This window comes from Macaca mulatta, chromosome 17, assembly GCF_049350105.2.
Source record: "Macaca mulatta isolate MMU2019108-1 chromosome 17, T2T-MMU8v2.0, whole genome shotgun sequence".
Classification (NCBI taxonomy): Eukaryota; Metazoa; Chordata; class Mammalia; order Primates; family Cercopithecidae; genus Macaca; species Macaca mulatta.
The window spans coordinates 35,767,039-35,792,596 of NC_133422.1; the positions used below are offsets into that span (position 1 = coordinate 35,767,039).

The window sequence follows — 25,558 nt, forward strand, 5'->3', positions numbered from 1 at the left end:
AGTGAGCCGAGATCGCACCGCTGCACTCCAGCCTGGGTGACAGAGCGAGACTCCGTCTCAAAAAAATTAAAAAAAAGGGTATTTTAATATGTTATAAGAATGTTTAAATCTATAGGGAGTTAATATAACAGTGTATAATGAAGTATACTTATTTATTTCGGCATATTTCATAGCATTTTTCACTACCTGTTTTAACACTAAGTATTTATTTGTTTATTTACTTGTTTATTTTCTGTTATCCTACTGAAAGCAAGGACTTTGCATGTCTCATTCACTGCTTAGAAATGTGCATGGCCTTTAAGAGCTCATTAAGTATTAGTCAAACTAATGAATAAATGAATACACATTGTCAGATCATAAAGCACTTAGAGAAAATAATCATAAATGGAGGACATTTTCTGTGTGTTTTCTCCTTCATAATGCAATTAAATATGTCTTGAGACTTCACCTAGTCTTGTCTGATTCATTAACCTTGAAGGCTATGCCTTTGCCCATAAGAGCTTAATTTCTCTACTATTAGATATTTGGAGAACTTTTGGCTAGCAGGCTAAACAAAATAGAACGTCCATCTAAGAGTAAGTAACAACTGTTAAAAATCAGAAAAATTTGTGTCATGATTGAAAGGGTTAGTTTAAAATTAAAAATAAAGGTACATAGTTAAAACAAGAAGAAGGATGTAAGAACTATAGAATCTCACCAAAATCAGGGAGGACTAACTATCTTGGGCCGGTACTACTTTTGCATCTATCCAGTAGTCATCAACCTAGCATAGAGATATCAATTAATGAATATCTCTTTTTCTGAAAGTATACTCTTGGTCCAAAACAATATTAAGCAGTAATAAAATATTAACAGTTGTTTAAGCTGTTGAGATTTTTTCCCCAAAACTTCATGATTATTTCTTCAATCTATTCTAGAATACTTAAGAGTGTTTCACATACACTGGAGACAACTGTTTTTAATAGGAGAGATGTTAGCAATGATTTTATTACCTTCCTTGAAAGACAAATAGTAAACCTTAGTAACAGTAAGTCATAATACTTGCATGTAACTAGAGGCAGGCTCAAAGGAAAGGACCCTTTGTTCTCCAGTAACATTAAAATAGTAAGCAAGTAAGGAAGCAATATTGTTCTTTGGTAATAATATGCATAAGCTATGTCCTTGGGAAAACAGATGTATTATTTGCTATTACTTACTTATTGACCACAGTATTTCAATTTTATCTTTTAATTCTTAAAAACAAAACCACTTTTAGTAGGAGGTTCATATTGGAAAATATTAACATAGTATGTCTGATAAGAGGATAGTGGGAAGTAAAATAGGCAAGAGAAAGAGAAACACAGAATTTAAAAGGTTGCAAACAATATCTGAGGAAATAAGTGTCTTCTATGGGGCCAGAGTGCACCAGATAAATATGATTCGTTTGAAAGTGGAATGACAGATCTATAAGTGACTCATTGCTGCTTGACATCTTACTTTTCTTTTTCTCAAAAGTTATTCTAGATATTTGCCTGTTTCTTTAAATCCTTTCTTCTTTATCTTTTATAGATGAACTAGACTTCTCATTTACAAAGTAGAATCCATTAAGTAAGAATTCTCTTATATTTCTCTCTCTCCACACCTCAACGTACAAATAAATTTTGATATACAGCCAATAAGAAATAGAAGTTGCAGCTAAGTGGAAGTGATGAGGTCAAAAATCAGAAACATTAGTGCAAATATATGCCTTTAATTGAAGTGTTAGTTTGAAATTAAAAATAAAGATACATAGTTAAAGCAAAGAGAAGGTTGTCAAGAGTTTTAGAATCTTACCAAAATTGGGGAAGACTTGCTGTCACAGTAGTTATGTACAGGACAAATGCAGAGTTGATCAGTGAAGTGGATATCATTTCTTATATAATATCATCTGGACAGATTACTATAAACAATATTAAATATTTCTTATATCTTCCCATCTCGTTGTCTTTACTGGTTTTAGTTACCAGATTATAAACACTTTAAAAATTCTTGATATTATAAAAATATTTATAACTGATTGATTGTGTTTTAGTTTTACTTTCACTCTTCTCTGCTTCCCTTTGGTTGATTTCATCCCAACTTTTAAATCTTACATGTTTTTGTTAATTCAAAGTTATCACATCCAAAAGTGTAAAAATATATTCATATTAGCTTGAAAGTATGAGTTTTATAAATTCTAGTAACAATAATTACAATTAATCTTTTAGCATATATTTTCAGTTTCTATGCATGCACGCTCAAACATGAAATATGTGTGTTGAAATGCATTTTAGTATTTAATATATAGTGGGCATTTTTTTCTATACCAGTAAAACTTGATGTAACTCATTTTTTTGTCATTATTCCTTTGTTTATATTAGATATTTTAAACAATTTAAAATGAGCCGTGTTGCTAAATGCATAAGTTATTACTAATACAAAGCCCATAGTTATCTTATTTGATCTTATCATCCATCCATCAGGGATAGTCACTTTCCTAAGTGTGTACCATTAATAAAAAACTTCATTGCTTTTATTCTCCTCCTTCTGATGTTTGCCATAGGAATTCAATTTTCTTTGATTCTAAAAATTAATTTGCATATACTAATTCATGGAGAAAACATCAAGAAGAATAAAAGATATCATAATGTGATTTATTACTTTTTCAAATAAAATAGTGTTGTTTCAGGGTCACCTGTGATAAGTTAATGACACATAATGGGCTATACAGGGAAACTTCTAATACATACAAAAAAGGATATTCATGAGACAGTAGAAGAGATAGCACAGGCTCCTAAAAAATACATTGTATCATCTCAATAGAAATCAAGAATGAGGAAGAGACTTGTAAAAATCAAACAGCAAAATAACAGACTGAGCACCAACCGCAACAGTAATCATATCAAATTTGAATAGACTAAATACAAATTAAAAGGAAAAGGTAGCATGGATTTTCTCAAGAAATGCTCAACTGTTTCTTGTTAATAATAGAAGCATTGTAACTATAAACACAGACTACTTGAAAGTACATACACCATGGCCAAATTATGCATTAAAAAGTCAAGAATGGTTTTATTAATGATCAACCAAGTAAACTTCAAGGCAAATAATGTTGCCAGAGACTAAAAATGATAATTTTAATGAAGATAATTTTCTTTATTCATGCAATTGTCCATAGACACTTCAGTTATTCCCATATTTTGTGTATTTTGAATAATGCTGCAATAAATATGGCAGTGCAGATAACTTTATGAAGTGGTGATTTCATTTTTGGGGTGATATACACTCAGAAGAAGGATTACTGCGTATTTTCAGTTTCTTTAGAAACCTCTATACCATTTTCCAGAAAAGTTGTGTCAACCTACATTCCCACCAACAGAGTACTAAAGCTCTATTTTGTCTCTACAGCTTCACCAGCATTTATCTTTTGTCTTTAAAATAATTGCAATAAATTCAAGATATCTATTGCACAACATAGTGACCATAGTTAATATATTGTATTTTGAAAAAAGATTAGATATTATTTGACTTTCTGATAACAGCCATCCTATTGGTTATAAATTGTTATCTCATAGTGGTGTTGATTTGCATTTCCCTGGTGATTACTAATGTTAAACACCTTTCATATACCTACTGGCCATGTTTATGTCTTCTCTGGTATAATAATGTCTAATCTGGTCTTTAATATACTACAAAGTATTATTCAACCCTAAAAAATAAGAATGATTCTATCATTTGCCAAAATATGAATGAGCCTAAAGGACATTATGCTAAGTGAATTAAACCAGACAAAGAAAGAAAAAATATTGCATGATCTCACTTATATGCAAAATCTTTTTGAAAAAAGTCAAAAAAAAACAGAGATAGAGAACAAAATAATGATTACCAAGGGCATGAGTAGGGGAGAAAATGGAGAGATGTAGTTTGGAGGATGCAACATACAAGATGATTGGAATGAATAAGTCTACAGATCTAATATGTCACATTAGGATATTGGTGATAAAGTTGTACTATATTTTAATTTCATGCTAAACAAAATTCTTTAGCAGCTCTTTCCAAAAAAAAAAAAAAAAAACAAAAAAACAAATAGGTAACTATGTCAGTTAATGAATATGTGCATTTGCTTCATTCTGGTAACCTTTTAACTATTCATATATATAGCATAACATCATTTTGTATACCTTAAACATTGTATACCTTAAACATATACAACCAAAAAAAAAAGCTTCAACATGTGAAGTATACATTTTTTTTAACGTGTCCATGGACACTGGTGAAGGTAGTTCATATGCTGGTACATACTTTCAATAATTTATTTCACAGGATTAAATATATTTTTGCCAAAACCGAAAAACTCAATAGGATTAATACACTTACAAAATAATAAACAGTCTCCAGAGAAAATCAATGTCAAATAATTAATTACAAGGAGCCACAGAAAATATTTTGAGCTGAATGACAATGAAATAAATCACATGAAAATGTGTGGTTTGCTGCTAAAGTAGTCTGTAGTGTGAAATTTATAGCTTAAAATTCTTATGTTAGAAGTAGAGATTTAAGATGACCTAGGAAACCCAAATAAAGTAAAAGAAAATTTAAAAATAATGGTAGACTAGGAAATCAGTGAAATACAAAGCAGACAAACAATATATAATATTAGTAAAACAGCATTTGCTTCCCTTAAAATATTTTAAAAATGACAATCAATTAGCAAGTATAATCAAGAAGAAAAGAAAATACACAAACTATCAGTTTAAATAATGAAAGATGGGTACCATCACAGATCTTACAAACAATAAAAGCACGTATTATGAGCAACACTATATCAATAAATTTGCTACTTTTCATGAAACTATCATATTTCCTGAAAAATAGAGCTTATCAAATTTACACTATAAAATTAAATTATGAATAGCCTGAAACAAATATGTCCATAAGGTATGACATAAAGTTGAAGAAGAATATTCTCAAGTCATAGGATTTAATGTGTGTTCTGTTGAGTTTTGGATTTGGTACTATTTATCCTGTGGCAAATTGCTCTCCAGCTGTGAGACTGTGAAATCAAACAAGTTATATGCTGCCAAAAGTGCAGTGGTAGGACACACATAGAATAGACATTTCCATTCTAAAAGGCAGAAATAGAAAAGAAGCAAGGAATAACAGGTCCCTTTCCAATTCTGGGTGAGGGTTGGGCTCCCCAGGCTCCCATCAACTCTATCCTCATGGCTTTGCTGGGAGCAAACCATGCAGAAGTTCTAAGTCTTGGAGGCCTATGCTTGAGTTTCTCCCAGGCTGAAATTGCTTTCCTATTGCTCTATTGGTCTGGGGTCCTAGTGGCAGCCCTATCACCAACCTAGTGGGGCTTTCTGTGGTGGCTTGGTCCCTGTGACAGTACTTTGCCTGGGTTCTAAGGCTCTCTGAAGCACCTTTTGAAATCCAAATGGAGGCAGCCATGCCTGTCCAGGTCTTACATTCTGTGCACCTGCAGAGTTAGCACCATGTGGATGCCACCAAGATTTACTTCTTGTTTCCTCTAGAGTGGCAGCCTGAGGTACATAGTGGACTGTTTGAGCCACAGCTGGGACAGCCAAGGAGTGCTGCTCCAGAACACATAGAGCAGAAACTTAAGGCAGCTGGGACAGCCAGCCCAGAGGTCCCACTGGCACCCAGGTCCTGTCCATTGACACAATTCTACCAACAAGACCTTAGCACTTTGGGCCTGTGATGGGAATGGCAGCCTCAAAGATCTCTGAAATTTCTTAATGATCACTCTTCTATTGTCTTCATGAATATTGTTTGGCTTCTTTCAATTTGTATAATTCTCCTTTTCAAATATTCCTTTGGCCATAACCTTGGTATACTCTCCCCAACATGCCTTTTAAGACTGAGACTTTCCCAAATCTTTAACCTCTACTTCCCCTGCACCCATCCTCCTGTTTCTAAGATAAATTTTATTGTGTATATTTGTAGTTTACAACATGATGTTATGGGGTACATATAGATATTAAAGTGATTACTATAATAAAGCAAATTGACATATTTATTTATGTCATGTAGTTACCTTTTTTGTGACAACAGTAGCTAAAATCTATTTATTTTACAAACATCCCTAACAAAATACATTTTATTAACTAAAGTCCTCATGTTGTTAAATCTTTAGTCTTGTTCATCCTAGATATCTGCTCATTTGTATCTTTTGACCTCTACCTCCTCATTTTCTGCCCCACTTCCCTTGGTAACTATTGCTTTATTCTCTATGTTTACATATTTTTTTTTGTTAGATTCAACATATCAGTATAATTGTGCAATATATATTTTTCTTTGGGTCTGGATTATTTCAAGTAGCAAAATGTCCTCCAACTTCATCCATGTTGTAGCAAACGGCAGAATTGCCTTTTTTAATGGATGATATGCATATACATATGCATACAGTTTATTTATTCATTTGCCCACTGACAGACATTTAGATGTTTCCATATGTTTGCTATTGTGAATAATGCTGCAGTGAATATGAAAGTGCAGATATTCTTATGATATGATGATTTCATATTCATTGAATGTATACCCAGAAGAAAGATTGTTGGGTCATATGGTAAATCCAGATTTAATTTCTTTAGAAACTTCCACACCACTCTACATAATGGCTGTAAAAATCTTCATCCTCACCTACAATGTGCTAGGATCCCCTTTTCTCTACATTCTCACCAACACTTGTTATCTCTTTTTTCTTTTAAAAATAGCTATTCTAATACATATGATGTAATATTACACAGTAGTTTTAATTTTTATTTCCTTCATGATTACTGATGTTAAAGCCTTTTCATATATCTGTTGGCCATTTTTATGTCTTCTTTAGAAAAATGTCTGTTCAGGTTATTGTTTTTCCTGCTACTGAGGTATAAGAGTTCTTACAAATTGTAGATATTACTCTCTTATCAGATATGTGATTTTGAAATATTATTCCAAGTTTCTAGATCGGTTTTTCATTTCGTTGATTGTTTTCTTTTCTGAGCTGAAGCTTTTGAGTTTAATGTAATCATATTCATTTATTTTTACATTTGTGGCTTGAGCTTTTGATATGATTTTCAAAAAAAAAAAATCATCACCAATGCCAATGTCCAAGATATTTTTTCCTTACGTTCTCTTCCAGGAGTTTTATCATTTCTGGTCTTACATTTAGGTCTTTTATTCCTTTTAAGTTGATTTTTGTCCATTGTGTAAAATAAGGTTCTTCAATCTCATTTTTGCATGTGGAAATAGTTTTTTCACCACAATTTATTGAAGAGATAATTTATTTCTCATCATGTCTTCTTGCTGTCCTTGTCAAAAATTAGTTGGCTGTATATGTTTCGACTTAAATCTGGCCTATTGTATTTCATCCATCTATGTTTCTGTTTATATGTCAATACCACACTCTTCTGATTACTCTAGATTTGTAATACATCTTGAAGTCAGATACTGGGATGCTATCCACTTTGTTTATCTTTCTCAGTATTGTTTTCACTATTCAGAATGTTCTATAGTTGATACAAATTTTAGAATTTTTTTTCTATTTTTGTGAAAAAATGCTTTGGGATTTTTCATAGGGATTGCATTGAATTTGCATATTCTTCATGTTGTTTTTTGTAGTCTATTTTAACAAAATTAATTCTTATGATCCATGAACATGAGCTAACTTTTCATTTATTTGTATCTTCTTCATTTTTTTCTTATTTTTCAATTTCTTACATCAATGTTTTATAGTTTTTAGTGTACAAATTTTTCACCTGATAGTTTAAATGTATTTATATGTTTTTATATACTATCATAAATGAATTTTTAAAAATTGCTTTTTTCAGCTAGGTTTGCTTTAATATAGTTTAATATAGATGCTATTAATATTGTGATTTGGGCCGGGCGCGGTGGCTCAAGCCTGTAATCCCAGCACTTTGGGAGGCCGAGACGGGTGGATCACGAGGTCAGGAGATCGAGACCATCCTGGCTAACACGGTGAAACCCCGTCTCTACTAAAAAATACAAAAAACTAGCCGGGCGCGGTGGCGGGCGCCTGTAGTCCCAGCTACTCGGGAGGCTGAGGCAGGAGAATGGCGTGAACCCGGGAGGCGGAGCTTGCAGTGAGCTGAGATCCGGCCACTGCACTCCAGCTTGGGCGACAGAGCGAGACTCCGTCTCAAAAAAAAAAAAAAAAAAAAATAATAATAATAATAATAATAATAATATTGTGATTTGATTATTTTGGATCTTGCAATGTTTTTGGTTTTGCTTATTATTCTAACAGTTCTTTTGTGGAATATTTGATGTTTTTGCATATAACATTATGTCACCTGCACATAGATATAACTTCACTTCTTTCCCAATACAGAGGCTTTTTATTTATTTTTCTTATATGATTGTTCTTGCTAGTACTTACAGTACTATTTAACAAAAGTGGTGAGAGTAGGTATCCTTTCCTTGTACTGAATCTTAGCGGAAAATTTTCAGTTATTCCCTGTAGAATATTATGTGAGTTGTGACATTTTCATAAATGACCTATATTATGCTGAGGAACTTCCCTTCTATGAAGAAAAGATGTTAAACTTTGTCAAATATTTTGTTATTCTGTTAATGTAATTATTACATTGATTGGTTTGCATATGTTAAAACAGATTTGCATGTCAGGAATTTATTCCCCTTGGTCATAATATATAATTTTTGAAGTGTTATTTAATTTTGTGTCCTAATATTTTATTTAGGATATTTACATCAGTGTTCATCAGAGATGTTGGCCTATAGTAGCCTTTTCTTGTAGTATCTTTATCTGGCTTAGGTATTAAGATCATGCTGCCATCATAAAACTTCCTTGGCATTATGTTTTCTAGCTTTGTTTCATGGAAGAATTTAAGAAGCATTGGTACAATCTCTTATTTGAGTGGTTTTAGAATTCAGCAGAGGGGAACATCTGCTACTGGGTTTTTTATTGTTGTTGGAAGGTATTTAACTAATATTTTTATGTTTTTATTGCTTACTGGGCTATTCAAGCTTTCTGTTTTTTCCCGAATCAATACTAGTAGTTTATATTTTTCTAGGAGTTTGCTCACATCTTCCAGTTTATCCAGTTTGGATACACACACACACACACACACACATTTGTGACAGAGTTTCACTCGATTTCTCCCAGTCTGGAGTGCAGTGGCATGATCTCAGCTCACTGCAACCTCCGTCCCCTGGGGTTCAAGTGATTCTCCTGCCTCAGCCTCCAGTGTAGCTGGGATTACAGGCGTCCACCACCATGCGCAGCTAATTTTTGTATTTTTAGTAGAGACAAAGTTTCGCCATGTTGGCCAGGCTGGTCTCAAATTCCTGACCTCAGGTGATCCGCCCACCTTGGCCTCCCAAAATGTTAGGATTACAGGCATGAGCCACCACACCCAGCTGACATATAATTTTTAATAAATAGTCCCTTATACTCATTTTCATGTCTAAGGCACCTGTCATAATGTCTTTACTTTCATTTATAGTTTTATTTATTTAAGTTTTCTTTCTTTATCTTAGTTGGTCTAGCTAGGGTTTTGTCAATTTTGTTTATTTGTTCAAAAAACAAAACTCTTGGTTTTCTTTTACTTTTTATTTTCTAACCATTATTTCATTTATTTCTGTTCTGACCTGTATTATTTTCTTTCTTCTAACTTTGGATTAACCTTGTTCTTTTTCTAGTATCTTGAAGCATAATGTTAGGCTATTTATTTTAGTCTTTCTTTCTTTAATGTAGACATTCATTGCTGTACATTTTCCTCTTAAAATTGCTTTTGCTGCATCCCATAGGTTTTAGTGTGTTGTGTTTCCATTTTCATTTGTCTCAAGATATTTTTAGGTGTAACTTTTCATATTTTCTTTGAATCATTGATTGTCCAATAGCATGTTGTTAAATTTCCACAAATTTGTGAATTTTTCAAGATTTCTCAGGTCATTGATTCACAGATTTATACTGCTGTGGCTAGAAATAATTCTGGATAAAATTTCAGTGTTTTTGAACGTGTTAAGACTTGTTTTGTGGCCTAATTTATGGTCTATCCTAGAGAATGTTTCATGTGCACTATCACAAAGTATATTTTGCTGATACTGGATGAAATGTTCCATATGTATTTTTTAGGTCCATTTGTCTAATGTGTACTTTAATTAATTTCCTTATAAATTTTCTGTCTGGTTGATTTATCCATTTTTGAAAGTGGAATATTGAAATCTCTTGTGCTTGTTGTATTGCTATCTATTCCTTCATGTTCATTAATAATTGCTTTACGGACCTCTTCAAGGAGAACTACAAACCACTGCTCAGTGAAATCAAAGAGGACACAAACAAATGGAAGAACATACCATGCTCATGGATAGGAAGAATCAATATCGTGAAAATGGCCATACTGCCCAAGGTTATTTACAGATTCAATGCCATCCCCATCAAGCTACCAACCAGTTTCTTCACATAATTGGAAAAAACTGCTTTAAAGTTCATATGGAACCAAAAAAGAGCCTGCATTTCCAAGACAATCCTAAGTCAAAAGAACAAAGCTGGAGGCATCACGCTACCTGACTTCAAACTATACTACAAGGCTACAGTAACCAAAACAGCATGGTACTGGTACCAAAACAGAGATATAGACCAATGGAACAGAACAGAGTCCTCAGAAATAATACCACACATCTACAGCCATCTGATCTTTGACAAACCTGAGAGAAACAAGAAATGGGGAAAGGATTCCCTATTTAATAAATGGTGCTGGGAAAATTGGCTAGCCGTAAGTAGAAAGCTGAAACTGGATCCTTTCCTTACTCCTTATATGAAAATTAATTCAAGATGGATTAGAGACTTAAATGTTAGACCTAATACCATAAAAACCCTAGAGGAAAACCTAGGTAGTACCATTCAGGACATAGGCATGGGCAAAGACTTCACGTCTAAAACACCAAAAGCAACGGCAGCAAAAGCCAAAATTGACAAATGGGATCTCATTAAACTAAAGAGCTTCTGCACAGCAAAAGAAACTACCATCAGAGTGAACAGGCAACCTACAGAATGGGAGAAAATGTTTGCAATCTACTCATCTGACAAAGGGCTAATATCCAGAACCTACAAAGAACTCAAAGAAATTTACAAGAAAAAAACAAACAACCCCATCAAAAAGTGGGCAAAGGATATGAACAGACATTTCTCAAAAGAAGACATTCATACAGCCAACAGACACATGAAAAAATGCTCATCATCACTGGCCATCAGAGAAATGCAAATCAAAACCACAATGAGATACCATCTCACACCAGTTAGAATGGCGATCATTCAAAAGTCAGGAAACAACAGGTGCTGGAGAGGATGTGGAGAAATAGGAACACTTTTACACTGTTGGTGGGATTGTAAACTAGTTCAACCATTATGGAAAACAGTATGGCGATTCCTCAAGGATCTAGAACTAGATGTACCATATGACCCAGCCATCCCATTACTGGGTATATACCCAAAGGATTATAAATCATGCTGCTATAAAGACACATGCACACGTATGTTTATTGCAGCACTATTCACAATAGCAAAGACTTGGAATCAACCCAAATGTCTATCAGTGACAGACTGGATTAAGAAAATGTGGCACATATACACCATGGAATACTATGCAGCGATAAAAAAGGATGAGTTTGTGTCCTTTGTAGGGACATGGATGCAGCTGGAAACCATCATTCTTAGCAAACTATCACAAGAACAGAAAACCAAACACCACATGTTCTCACTCATAGGTGGGAACTGAACCATGAGATCAGTTGGACTCGGGAAGGGGAACATCATACACCGGGGCCTATCATGGGGAGGGGGGAGGGGGGAGGGATTGCATTGGGAGTTATACCTGATGTAAATGACGAGTTGATGGGTGCTGACAAGTTGATGGGTGCAGCACAGCAACATGGCACAAGTATACATATATAACAAACCTGCACGTTATGCCCATGTACCCTAGAACTTAAAAGTATAATAATAATAAAAAAAAGAAAATAATAATAATAATAATTGCTTTACATATTTTGGTGCTCTGATTTTGGATGAATATATATTTATAATTGTTATGTTCTCTAGATGGATTAACTCTTTATTATTAAAAAATGACTTTGTTTCTTGTGACAATTTTTGCCTCAAAATCTATTTTACTGATTTAAGTATAGCCACTCTGGATCTCTTTTGGTTAATATATGGATGGAATATTTTCATCTATCCGTCCCCCTTGAACCAACGTGTGTATTTAAAGTTAAAACTGGTCTTTCATAGGCAGCATATAGTTGAATTTTTTTTTTCCCTAATTCATTCAGACACTTTATAATGTTTGACTGGAGAGTTGAATAATTTAAATTCAAGGTTATCGTTGATAGGTAAGGATTTGCCCTTGTCATTTGTTAGTTGTTTTCTGTGAGTTTTGCAGGTCCTTTCTTTCATTCTTCCTCTTTTATTGTCTTCCTTTGTGGTTGGTGATTTTATGTACTGCTATGCTTTGATTCCTTTCTTTTTCTTGTTATAGCATATCTGCTACAGTTTATTTTTGTCTTGCGGTTACCGTGGGGTTTCCATCAAACTTCTTGTTGTTATAATAGACTATTTTAAGCTGGTAATTAGTTTCACTTTAGTTTCATACAAATACTATAAACTTTTATTCACTTCTCACCGTTTATATTTTTGTTGTCACAATTTATATTGTTTTATTTTGTGTATTCCTTACAAACGTTTAGCTTTAGTTATTTTTGACTATTTTGACTTTTAACTTTCATAGAGATTTTGAAGATTCATATATTTTCATAATAATGACAGAATATTCTGAATATTCTTAGAATATTCTAAATTTGGCACTACTATATTTACATTTACCAGTGAGCTTTCTTCATTTATATGGTTTCATGACAGTAATTACTGTCCTTTTCTCTCTAGTCAAAAAAACTCCCTTAACAATTTCTTATAAGGCTAGCGTAATAATGATGAATTCCCTAGCTGTTGTTTATCTGGGAAATACTTTACTTCTTCTTCACTTCTGAAGGATACATTTACAGAACATTTCTTTCTTTCTTTCTTTCTTTCTTTCTTTCTTTCTTTCTTTCTTTCTTTCTTTCTTTTTCTTTCTCTTTCTCTCTTGCTTTCTTTCTCTCTCTCTCCCTCCCTCCCTCCCTCCCTCCCTCCCTCCCTCCCTCCCTCCCTCCCTCCCTTCCTTCCTTCCTTCCTTCCTTCCTTCCTTCCTTCCTTCCTTCCTTCCTCCCTCCCTCCCTTCCTTCCTTCCTCCCTCCCTCCCTCCCTTCCTTCCCTTCATTTTTTCTTCCTTTCATTCTTTCATTTTGCTCTTTGAATATGTCATCCTATTTTTGTATAGCCTTCAAACCTTCTGCTGATAAATCTACTGATAGTCAAATGAGATATTTTTGTACATGATTTGATACTTCTATCTTGCTGCATTAAAATTTCTACCTTTGAATTTTCACATTTAGATTATTATGTGCTTTGGTGAAAATCTGTTTGTGTTAACACTCTGAGGGATCTTTGAACTTCATAGATCTGAATGTCCATATATCTCCCAAGACTTAAGGAATTTCAGGTAATAATTTTTTAACAAAATGTGTCTGTGCCTTTCTCCTTCTAGTTTCCCTCTGTAACTGCCGTATTATAAGTATTTGTTTCCTTAATTGTGTTCCATTATTCCTATAGGTTTTCTTTTTTTTTTTCAGATTTTTTCTTTCTTTCTTTTTGCCTCTGCCTGGGATACTTCAAAAGACAAGTCTTCAAGTTCACAGATTCTTCTGTTTAATCTAGTCTGCTGTTGAAGTTCTCACTTGTATTTTTTATTTCATTCGCAGAATTCTACAACTCCAAGATTTTTTTGGTTATTTTTTTAATTACGTCTATCTCCTTTTTTTTTTTTTTTTTTTTTTGAGACAGAGTCTCGCTCTGTCTCCCAGTCTAGAGTGGAGTGCAGTGGCGCGATCTCCGCTCAGTGCGAGTTCTGCCTCCCGGGTTCACGCCATTTTCCTGCCTCAGCCTCCTGAGTAGCTGGGACTACAGGCGCCCGCCACCACGTCCGGCTAATTTTTTGTATTTTTTAGTAGAGACAGGTTTTCACCGTGTTAGCCAGGATGGTCTCGATCTCCTGACCTCGTGATCCACCCATCTCGGCCTCCCAAAGCGCTGGGATTACAGGCTTGAGCCACCGCACCCGGCACGTCAATCTCTTTATTGAATTTCATATGCAGTCATAAATTATTTTCCTGCCATAGTTAAATTTTCTATCTGTATTGTGTTGTATCTCTCCAAGTTGTCTTAACAGCATTGTTTTAAATTTATTGTCAGGCAATTTTTAAATTTTCATTTCTGGGGTTCAGTTACTAGAGAAGTATCATGTTCCTTTAATATTATTTTTCTTCTTTTCCCCCTACATTAATGTCTGTGCATCTGATGAAACAATCTTATCTTACATATTTATAGAATGGCATTTCTAGGAAAAGAAGTTTCACCTGCAGATGAGTCCAATGGTGTCAGTCCAAGGGTGTTGGTAGGCAGCATGCATTGTCTCAGGTTCCAGGTAGGCACACTAGTATAGTCTACATATAGCTTTTTCAGCTGTACTCAATGTCAGTGATGACTTCAGGTGCCTCAGTGGCCTAGACTGTAGGAGTTTGTGGCAATGGTGTTAGCAGGGTAGTTTAGGTTTCTTAGTGACAAGGACTTTGGATGACCTCTAGTTATTTTTTTCACCATAGAGGGGAGAAGTAGCTGAGGGGATCACTTTTGGTATTGGGTCTGATGTAGCTCACAGGCAGCCGCAGTAACATTGTGTTTCAGGGGACAAGTCATCACAGTAGCTGTTGAGCTAGGGTTCTTTCCTCAGTGCTTTGCTGAACTATTACGGCAGCTATGACATGGGCATAGATTCACTCTCGAAGACATTTGTAGAAGTAGCTCTCCCACAAAGATGAAGACTGTGATTCTCAGGTATTCCCCTATTAGTTCAGGTATAAGGGGGAGGTATGTACCTATAGCTCTCATCCTGGGGGTTTCCCAGCACCTCACCCTCCAAGGGACTAGAGTCCAGGTCCAGCAGAGTGATTGTGGCTGCTTGGGCACCCTAACTACCTTGGTGTCCTATACTCTGGGGAATCTGGGTGCCAGTAGAGTAGGGCAAGGTGCTTTGAGCATCAAATAAAATCCTGGGAGTCAGGGCGTAGCACTGGATGGCTCCGAGGGGAATAATAAAAGTGTTTCATAGGGTCAGGTCCTGGGGAGCAGGACACAGCTATAATTCAAGTTCCAAAGCCAACAGGCATAGTGGCAAATCAGCCACCAGGAGAGGAGATAGATACTATATAGTGGTGATTCTGAACCCTTTGGTGGTGGAACACAGCAGTGGCCCAGGCTTTGTGAGGCTGGGAGCTTTTAGATACAAAAAAACACAGGAGCAACTGAGCACAGATGTAGCTTAGACTTCATGGAGTAGAGAGCAGTGCAATAATGACTCCACTTCCAAGGGACGTAGGGTGCCCTGGCAGCTTGTAATCTGGATGGCCGATCCACCAGCTCCAGAGATGTTGCACACAGTGGCTGTTTGGCCAAGAGGGTGAGGTGGCACAGATTAGCCAAGACTTGGCTTCTTTGGGTGACAGTATGACATGTCAGCTCTGGCACCTGGGAATGCAGTTGCTCTGCTAGGCTGGGGCCTAGTTTCCCCAGAGGACAGAGCACCATATTGTCTACTGTTGACCATGACTACTGTGCTACACCAGGACTGGCTCCAGGTCCTCAGAGGCTGAGGTGCTGGATGTTGCTGCTTCTTCACTGGCCATGGGATCTAAGTCCCTTGAGGCAGGTCACTGGTTTTTACTGTGCCCAAGGTCCAAATCCCTAAAGTCAGAGCACTGAACTTACCTGCTGCACTGAGTGGGTACCCAGGTCCCGCTAGCAACAGGAAATGTGACCTTTTCTCTGGGTGTCTGTTTCAGTGGCTCTGATACAGCACAGCAGCAGCTTGGGCCGTGGGTGGTAGGTCATAGCATGGGCATCTTCTCTGGAGTAGAGCAGCTCTGTGAACTGCAGGCAGCTTCCTAAGCTGCATTCATCCCTCCAACACCACAGTATTTTCTAGTGGCCAAGACTGCAAGTGTCTGCAATTGTGCAACTGTGATAGGGGCCACTGAGGCTCTCTTGAGTACCTTTTATTCTCACAGTAAGCTGTCCCTTCCTGTTCCACGTTGTTCTTTTCTGCGGGATACAATGGTCAAGGGAGATGCTTTCTTCCTTTCTGTATGTGGCCATCCTAAGTTTCTGTGTTCTATAGCATTTCCACAACTCCCAGTTTTCAAGACCTTGTTTCACATTTCAATCTGAGACCTCATACAAATGGACCTCATTGTCTATATTTCTACTTGCATTCTGATCATGACTACTTAAATAATCTCTAAGAGCATTAGGCTTTCCTTACAGCTGTCTTCTTCTGAGCCCTCTCCAGAATTGCTTTTAATGCTGTGTTATACACTATAGCTACTTTTAGGACATTGACATATTTTTAGCCTCTATCCATTACCCAGTTTCAAAGGTGCTTTCACATGTTTAGGTAACTGTTTAGTAAGGCCCCACTTTGTGGTACCAATTTCTAAGTCCATTTGTACAGCTATAACAAAATACTTAAAAATAGGTAATTTATAGACAAGAAAAACATTAGTTTTCACAGTTCTGGAGGCTGTGAAGTCCAAGATCAAAGTGCCAGCAGATTTGGTGTTTGGCAAAAGCCCATTCTTCATAGATGGTGCCATCTTTGTGTCCTCACATGATATAAGTTTCAGAAGGGCAAAAATTAGGCAAGGTAAGTCCTTAATGCCTTTTTAGTTTTTTAATTAGTTAATTTATTTGTTTTTGAGACAGAGACTCTCTCTGTCACACAGACTGGAGTGCAGTGTTATGACCTCAGCTCACTGCAACTTCCACCCCCGGGGTCCAAGTGATGCTTCCACCTCAGCCTCCTGAGTAGCTGAGACCACAGGCATGAACCACCACTCCTGGCTTATTACTTTTGCATTTTTAGTAGAGATGGGGTCTCACCATGTTGCCACCGCTGGTTTCAAACTCCTGAGCTCAAGCGATCCATTTGCTTCAGCCTCCTAAAGTGTTGGGATTACAAGCGTGAGCCACCATGCCCAGCCCTTAAAGCCCTTTTATAAGATCACTAATTCATTTATGAAGTCAAAGCCTTCATGACCTAATAATGTGCTAAAGGTCCTACTTTTTAATACTATCACATTAGTGATTATCAACCTATAAATTTTGGAAAGACACATATATTCAAACTATATCATAAAAGTTGATTGCATCTATATCTTATTGTTGATATCTGGTCTGAGACATGGATAATATCTGGTGTTAGCCAAGTAGAGTTTCATGGAAGTGTGTTTTCATCAGAAAAGATACTGTGAACTTTAGTGGTAAATAAATAAATAACACTTTCAAGAACATACAGGTGGCTCTATATGTCTGGAATACAGAGATTCAGTAAGAGATATTATTAATCTGGTGGTGTTAGCCAAGTGGCAAAATGAACAGTTACAGTTTTACATAAACAATAGCAACAACAAATAGCTATATCACAAGATCATTAGTGACCCAATGAGGACCCTTACACTTATGACTGGAAGACAAGAGGCATATGTTTAAAAAGCCTCTCAGGATGCAATACAGGGAAAAGATGGAAAAGAAGTAAGGCTAGAAATGACAGGATGGTAATGAAAGTCATTACAGTGGAGATGGAGAGAGGCCACAGATTATAAATATATTAATGAGTTGGAATTCACAGGACATGAAGATTTGTTTTAAATTCAGCAAACGCTTATTGAGAGCTTAAAATGTGTCAACAATTGTGCCAAGTGTCCAGGGAAATGCAATGAGGGAGAGGGAGATACGGTCTTATGTCTTATAGAGCTCCCAGTCCATTGAGAAGGACAAATACATAATAGTAAAGAAACAGCTATAAGAGCAGTTTTATATTGCACATCACGGAGGACAATATGACTTGCATTTGTGGTTTATTTAATTGTATATATTAGGAAGGATAATTCCAATGTGCCAATCAAGTTACTGATTGAGTCATAGGATTGATAGTGTCCCATTAACAGACGGGAACCTGACTGCAAGAATCAGCACTGTTAGTAATTATTTTTCTTGAAAAATCAGAGCAATTTCCTGGAGGGTTAAAGCAGAAATATATTTCACTCCCCATTCTTTGCCATTAGTACCTAAAACATTTGCTACTACTTCAGGATGAAATGATCATATGAACTTACCACGTGGAAAGTAGCTGTATGCAGATGACTTTCAGAAAAATTATAAATTACTTTTTTGGACCACCAGCACTCTTCTTTAACAGAATTCACAAACAGAGTTATGCTATTCTAATCATACATTTTGAAAGGTTTCTATCAATACAAACAAAGTTATGGTAAATAACACCATATTAAAAAAAAACTAACTTATTTGCTTACCTATACATATATATAGTTCAAATTCTTTAAAGAATACTGTGAACAATTAAATTGGTCACAGGCTCATATTTTGTGGGTACTTTACTGAGAATTGTTAATATCTGAGTTAGATGTTTTATTCCATGTCCAGGATAAATTCGTTCTCTATGCTTTAAGAAATAGAAATCAAGGATGTTAGAATTCCATGTTTGTTATTTTAAAAACACAGATCCATAATGCCTTCTTGCAGAAATTTTAAATCTTCACAGTGTTTTGCTTTGTCTGATTAAACATGTATCTTTACTTCATTAATTTATACAGAGAATATAAAGTCTACCTTCTCATTAGCTAATGGTTAAGGCACCTGATTATTCTTTTATTTTTTATTATTTTTATATTTTTTGTTCCAGGGTACATGTGCAGGATGTGCAGTTTGTTACACAGGTAAACATGTGCCATGGTGATACACTGCACTTACCAACCCATCACCCAGGTATTAAGCCCAGCATGAATTAGTTATTTTTTTCTGATGCTTTCTTCTCTCCTACCTTCTGACAGACCCCAGTGTGTGTTGTTCCCCTCTCTGTGTCTATGTGTTCACATTGTTCAGCTACCACTTGTAAGTAACAACATGTGATATTTGGTTTTCTGCTCCTGTGGTAGTTTGCAGAGGATAATGGCTTCCAGCTCCATTCATGTCCCTGCAAAGGACATGATCTCATTCTTTTTTATGGCTGCATAGTATTCCATGATGTATATGTACCACATTATCTTTATCCAGTCTATCATTGATGAGCATTGGAGTTGATTCCATGTCTTTGTTACTGTGACTAGTGCTGCAATGAATATACATTTGCATGTATCTTTATAATAGAATGATTTCTATTCCTTAGGGTATATACTCAGTAATGGGATTGCTGGGTCAAATGGTATTTCTGGTTGCAGGTCTTTGAGGGATTGTCACACTGTCTTCCACAATGGTTGAACTAATTTACATTCCCACCAACAATGTAAAAATGTTCCTATTTCTCTGCAGCCTCGTCAGCATCTGTTGTTTCTTGACTTCTTAATAATCATCATTCTGTGGTGTGAGATGGTATCTCATTGTGGTTTTGATTTGCATTTCTCTAATGATCAGTGATGTTGAGCTTTTTTTGTTTGTTTCATATGTTTGTTGGCTGCATTTATGTCTTTTTTGAGAAGTGTCTGCTCCTGTCCTTTGCCCACTTTTCAGTGGGGTTGTTTGGTTTTTTCTCGTACATTTGTTTAAGTTCCTTATAGATTCTGGATATCAGATCTTCATCTAGACTAATAAGAAAAGAGAGAAGAATCAAATGGAGGCAATGACCCTGTCCTTACACCTTATAAAAAATTAACTCAAGATAGATTAAAAACTTAAACATAAGACCTAAAACCATAAACATCCTAGAAGAAAACCTGGGCAATACCATTCAGGACATAGGCACGGGCAAAGACTTCATGACTAAAACATCAAAAGCAATGGCAACAAAAGCCAAAATTGGCAAATGGGACCTAATTAAACTAAAGAGCTTTTGCACAGCAAAATAAACTATCATCAGAATTAACAGGCAACCTACAGAATGGGAGAAAATTTTTGCAATCTGCGCACCTGACAAAGGGCTAATATCAAGAATCTATAAGGCAGAATTGAATAATTGGCATAGTTGAATAATGAGAACACCTGGACACAGGGAGGGGAACATCACACACCAGGTCCTGTCAGGGGATTAGAGGCTGAGCGGGGGGATAGCATTAGGAGAAATACCTAATGTAGATGATCGGTTAATGGGTTCAGTAAACCACTATGGCATGTGTATACCTATGTAACAAACCTGCACTTTCTGCACATTTATCCCAGAACTTAAAGTATAATAATAAAAAAAAGGAGTATCACCACTGACCCCACAGAAATAGAAACAACTATCAGAGACTACTATGAACACCTCTATGCAAGTAAACCAGAAAATCTTGTAGAAATAGATAAATTCCTGAACACATACATCCTCCCAAGACGGAGCCAGAAAAAAGATGAATCTCTGAGTAGGCCAATAACGAAGTCTGAAATCAAGGCAGTAACAAACAGACTATCAACCAAAAAAAGCCCAGGACCAGATGGATTTATGTTGAATTCTACCAGAGGTACAAAGAAAAGCTAGTACTATTTCTTTTGAGACTATTCCAAATAAATGAAAGGATGAACTCCCAGATTCATTTTATGAATCCAGGATCATCCTGATAACAAAACCTGGCCAAGAGACAACAACAAAAAAATCTTCAGGCCAATATCCTAGATGAACATAGATGCAAAAATTCTCAATAAAATACTGGCACACCGAATCTAGCAGCACATCCGAAGACTTATCCACCACAATCACGCCAGCTTCATCTCTGGGATGCAAGGCTGGTTCAACATATGCAAATAAATAAACATAATTCACCACATAAATGGAACTAAAGACAAAAACCACATGATTATCTTAATAGATGCAGAAAAGGCCTTTGATAAAACTCAGTATCCCTTCATGTTAAAAACTCTCAATAAACTAGGTATTGAAGAAACACACCTCAAAGTAACGAGTCATTTATGACAAACCCACAACCAATATCATAATGAATGGGCAAAAGCTGGAAACATTCTCCTTGAAAACCAGCACAAGACAAGGATGCTCTCTCTCACAACTCCTGTTCAACATAGCACTGATTATTCTTTCAAATAGCAATATAGAGGTTAGTTGCAGTCTAGGTTTTTTTGGTTATTCAGTCTCTCAATTGCTATCTCCCAATGCCTTTCAAAAACACTGCTGAGAGAACTAGTATTTGTAGAGGATTATCTGAAACATTGTATTCAAACATTTCCCCGATCCTCTAAAATCTATTGTTAGATTAATCTAAGTCATGTAAAGCAAATAATTGGTCTGATTCCTATTGACTTCTCATTTAATTACTTTGGCTGAACAGTACTCCAAAGCAATGTCTTATGCTTACCTATGCCTATTAAAACATTACAAAAATTTATGTTATAACAGTTGCCATTGTGTTATTTACAATGATGCAAATAAAGATATATTTAATACATAACACATGTCTTGCTCTGTCATAAAAACACTTTTCACTTGTTTTTGCATTATAAATAATGTATTCTTCACCAATTGCTATGTTTTTATATAATTAACTTTCTAAAATTTGAAAACGTCATGTTTATGAATGGAATCACATGCTTAAAATCTTTATATTTGCTTAATTTCTGTTTCGTTAATTGGGATGTAATTAATATATCATTATTTTCATCATTTAAAAATGTACAGTTCTGTGGTTTTTAACCTACTGAAAATCATGAATATATATTTGCAGGAAACTTTTGGAGGGTTAAAGACATTTAAGTGTCACATTTTGCATAATAATTGGATGTATGCACCTATCTCATTTTTGAAGACATATTTTTCCAAGATCTGTTTCTTAACTATTTTTAAATGATATTGGTTTGATTCAGACTATTAATTTTAAAATCATCTTATATGATATTACATGACAGCAAACTTAAGAAAATATTTTCACATTTACAGTGAAAAAAGTTTGGTTTTTTTTAACAATTTAAACTATTCTACAGTGATATCTGATTGTGTTTTGATATTACATTCATCTTTATATGCCTAAACAATATGTCCTTATTCATTTATTTGGTCAGTATTTCAATAAATATTGCTTGTGTAACAAACCACGAATTATGTTATATGATGGAATGCAAAGTTGGAAAGTACACAATTCTCAGATTTTGACACTTTTATATTAGTTAAAACAACACACATGCATATAACACTTGAAGTAAATTTGAATGATACAGTGATAGAAACCTGGAAAAGATTACTACTGGAATAGAGCAACAAAATATTTAGTTATATTCTATATATTTCAGAGGTTAGATACATATCACTTTTTGTTCATTATTTTATCTAAAATGAATGTGTACATAAGCCACATTAACCCACTAGAAATTTATTTCGTTAGATACATTTTATATATTTTAATGATTTACTAAAATATTCTATACTTTTGTATATTGGTAATCTTAATAGAAAAAAATACACATTTTGGCATTTGTTTTTAATATTTTTACTTTAGATTTACAATATTATAGCAAACATAATACAGAGAGTTTCTGTGTACCCCATATCCGGTTGCACTTATTTTTAACATCTTACATTGTTATGTTACACTCGTCACAATTAATTTAAATATTGATAAACTCTTATTAACAAAAGAACATGCATTATTTAGAATCTTTATTTTTCCCTAATGTCTTTTTCTGTTCCAATATTCACTGAGGATTCCACATTACATGTATTATTGATGTTCTCATAGAGTCCTTTTGACTGTGACAGTTTCTCTGACATTCCTTGTTTTTGAAGACTTTGACAGTTTTGAGAAGTATTCTTTTAGGTATTTTGTCTAATGATTCCAAAATGGGATTTATCTATTTTTTTTTTTTTTAATTTGTTCAGACTAGGGTAAGATATTTTGGGGAGACTTTTGGAATCACAGAAGTAAATTGCAATACTTATTAAACCACAACCAGGGCATTCAATATGACTTACAATTCTCGATGTAAACCCTAACCACCTGGCTTAGGTAGTGATTATCAGGGTTCAGCACGGTAAATTTAAAACTGAGAGGAGTCTGTAAGACTAACATCAAAAGGAATCATATATAAGTACTGTATTCTCACAGATAAAGTTTTTCTTTCCCAAGGGGGTAGGGGTTAATAATTCTGAAATTACTATATACATGTAATGGAATTGGAAGACTAAGTGAATGAAACATGTTCAGAATCAAGTTTTCCAATGCTGGAATGAAACGTTACACGTTATTGATTCTTCCTATCCATGAGCATGGTATGTTCTTCCATTTGTTTGTGTCCTCTTTTATTTCACTGAGCAGTGGTTTGTAGTTCTCCTTGAAGAGGTCCTTTACATCCCTTGTAAGTTGGATTCCTAGGTATTTTATTCTCTTTGAAGCAATTGTGAATGGAAGTTCATTCCTGATTTGGCTCTCTGTTTGTCTGTTACTGGTGTATAAGAATGCTTGTGATTTTTGCACATTAATTTTGTATCCTGAGACTTTGCTGAAGTTGCTTATCAGCTTAAGGAGATTTTGGGCTGAGACAATGGGGTTTTCTAAATATACAATCATGTCATCTGCAAACAGGGACAGTTTGACTTCTTCTTTTCCTAACTGAATACCCTTGATTTCTTTCTCTTGCCTAATTGCCCTAGCCAGAACTTCCAACACTATGTTGAATGGAGTGGTGAGAGAGGGCATCCCTGTCTTGTGCCACAAGTATACATATGTAACAAACCTGCACGTTATGCACATGTACCCTAGAACTTAAAGTATAATAATAATAAATAAATTTAAAAAAATAGTCAAAATTAAAAAAAAAAAAAAGAATTAGCAGATAGGAGGTCAGGATGATCACGATGGTAACGCTCTCATTCAAAATGGTCACCAGGAACAGCAGCGCCTCATTCAGAGTGATATTAGAGCAAGCAAGACTTAAGAGAGGAGGCAGATCACAGAAGAAGTGGTTTATCACATTAGATCTATAGAAGGGGATCCTCAGAGCTAAGCACAAGTGAATCAGAGAACACACCGTCCCACAGAAGTAGCAGCAAGATGCCAGCTCCACACGCAGCTTCTGAGACATGGTGACCATGTACAGCAAGGGGTTACAGATGGCCACAAAGCAGTCATAGGCCATCACAGCCAGCAGGAAGACCTCAGTGACCACACAAGTGCAAAACAATTAGAATTGCACCATGCACCCCAGGAAGGAGATGGCTTTGTCCTTGCTGAAGATATTAGCCAACATCTTTGGCACAATTATTGAGGAATAGCAGAAATCTACAAAGGACAAATGGCTGAGGAAAAAGTACATGGGGGTGTGGAGCTGAAAGCAGACCTGAATCAGTGCAATCATGCCCAGGTTGGCTAAAAACATGACTCCATAGATGAGAAGGAACAGCAGGAAAAGGCCGCCTCTCAACTCAGGGACATCTGATAGTCCGAGGAGAATGAACTCAGCCAGAGCGGTGCAGTTTTCCTTGCCCATGTCTCCAACTTATATGAGATTGGAGGAAAAAGAAACTTAAAAATTATTCTTCATTATATAGTCTAAATTTTAGTTTTGGCTGTATCCTGTAAAAAGACATCAGAAAAAGTTGGATAGTTAATCTTATCAGCAAAGAATAAAACTTTTTGTGAAATGTTAAAAAAAAAAAAAAAAAAGAAATGTTACACGTAAGTAAAGAGAAGAAGCTACATTGATCTGTGTTGTAAAAGATTAGAATAGGCCAGACACAGTTGCTCACACCTGTCATCCCAGCACTTTGGGAGGTCAAGGCAGGCAGATCACCTCAAGTCAGGAGTTCGAGATTAGCCTGGCCAATATGGTGAAATCACGTCTCTACTAAAAGTACAAAAATTAGCCAGCGATGGTGGCGGGCACCTGTGAATCCAGCTACTCCGAAGGCTGAGGCAGGAGAATCGCTTGTACCTGGGAAGCAGAGGTTGCAGTGAGCCAAGAACCGGCCATTGCATTCCAGCCTGGGGCGGGGCGGGGGGGAAGAAAGATTAGAGTAAGAGAGATCTACATAAATGTATGTTTAGCTTTCTATTGATACAGATATTAACATATAGAACTATAAATAGATATATCTACATGCATGGGTGAGTAAACACATAGTTTTCCTCATTGTGTCAATTGAGAGACCTTAATGCAACATTTTTTTGTAGTTTTGGGCATGCACAGCAACAAGATTTGACTTTCTATACCATTTTCCAATTAAGAAAACCACAGCATTTCTCAGAGTAAATGATTCTATAACTGCAGCAGGAATTATACAAAATAACTGTGAAGGCTTTTGAAGAACCAGAAAGTAGTAAAGAATCCAAAAATCAAAACAAAAGTTCTATTACTGATGGAGGTGTATCAAAGGGATAAAGAAACCAGCTGAATGAGTCCCAATGCCAAATCTTGGCTAGACCTCAAAAA

At 35.5% G+C, this 25,558-nt stretch overlaps 1 pseudogene; it reads right to left on the reverse strand.

Annotated features, from left to right (window-relative positions):
• LOC100424628 (olfactory receptor 5L1-like) overlaps positions 1-24,616 on the reverse strand; it is a 56,009-nt pseudogene extending 31,393 nt beyond the window's left edge.
• Between the last annotated feature and the right edge of the window lie 942 nt (positions 24,617-25,558).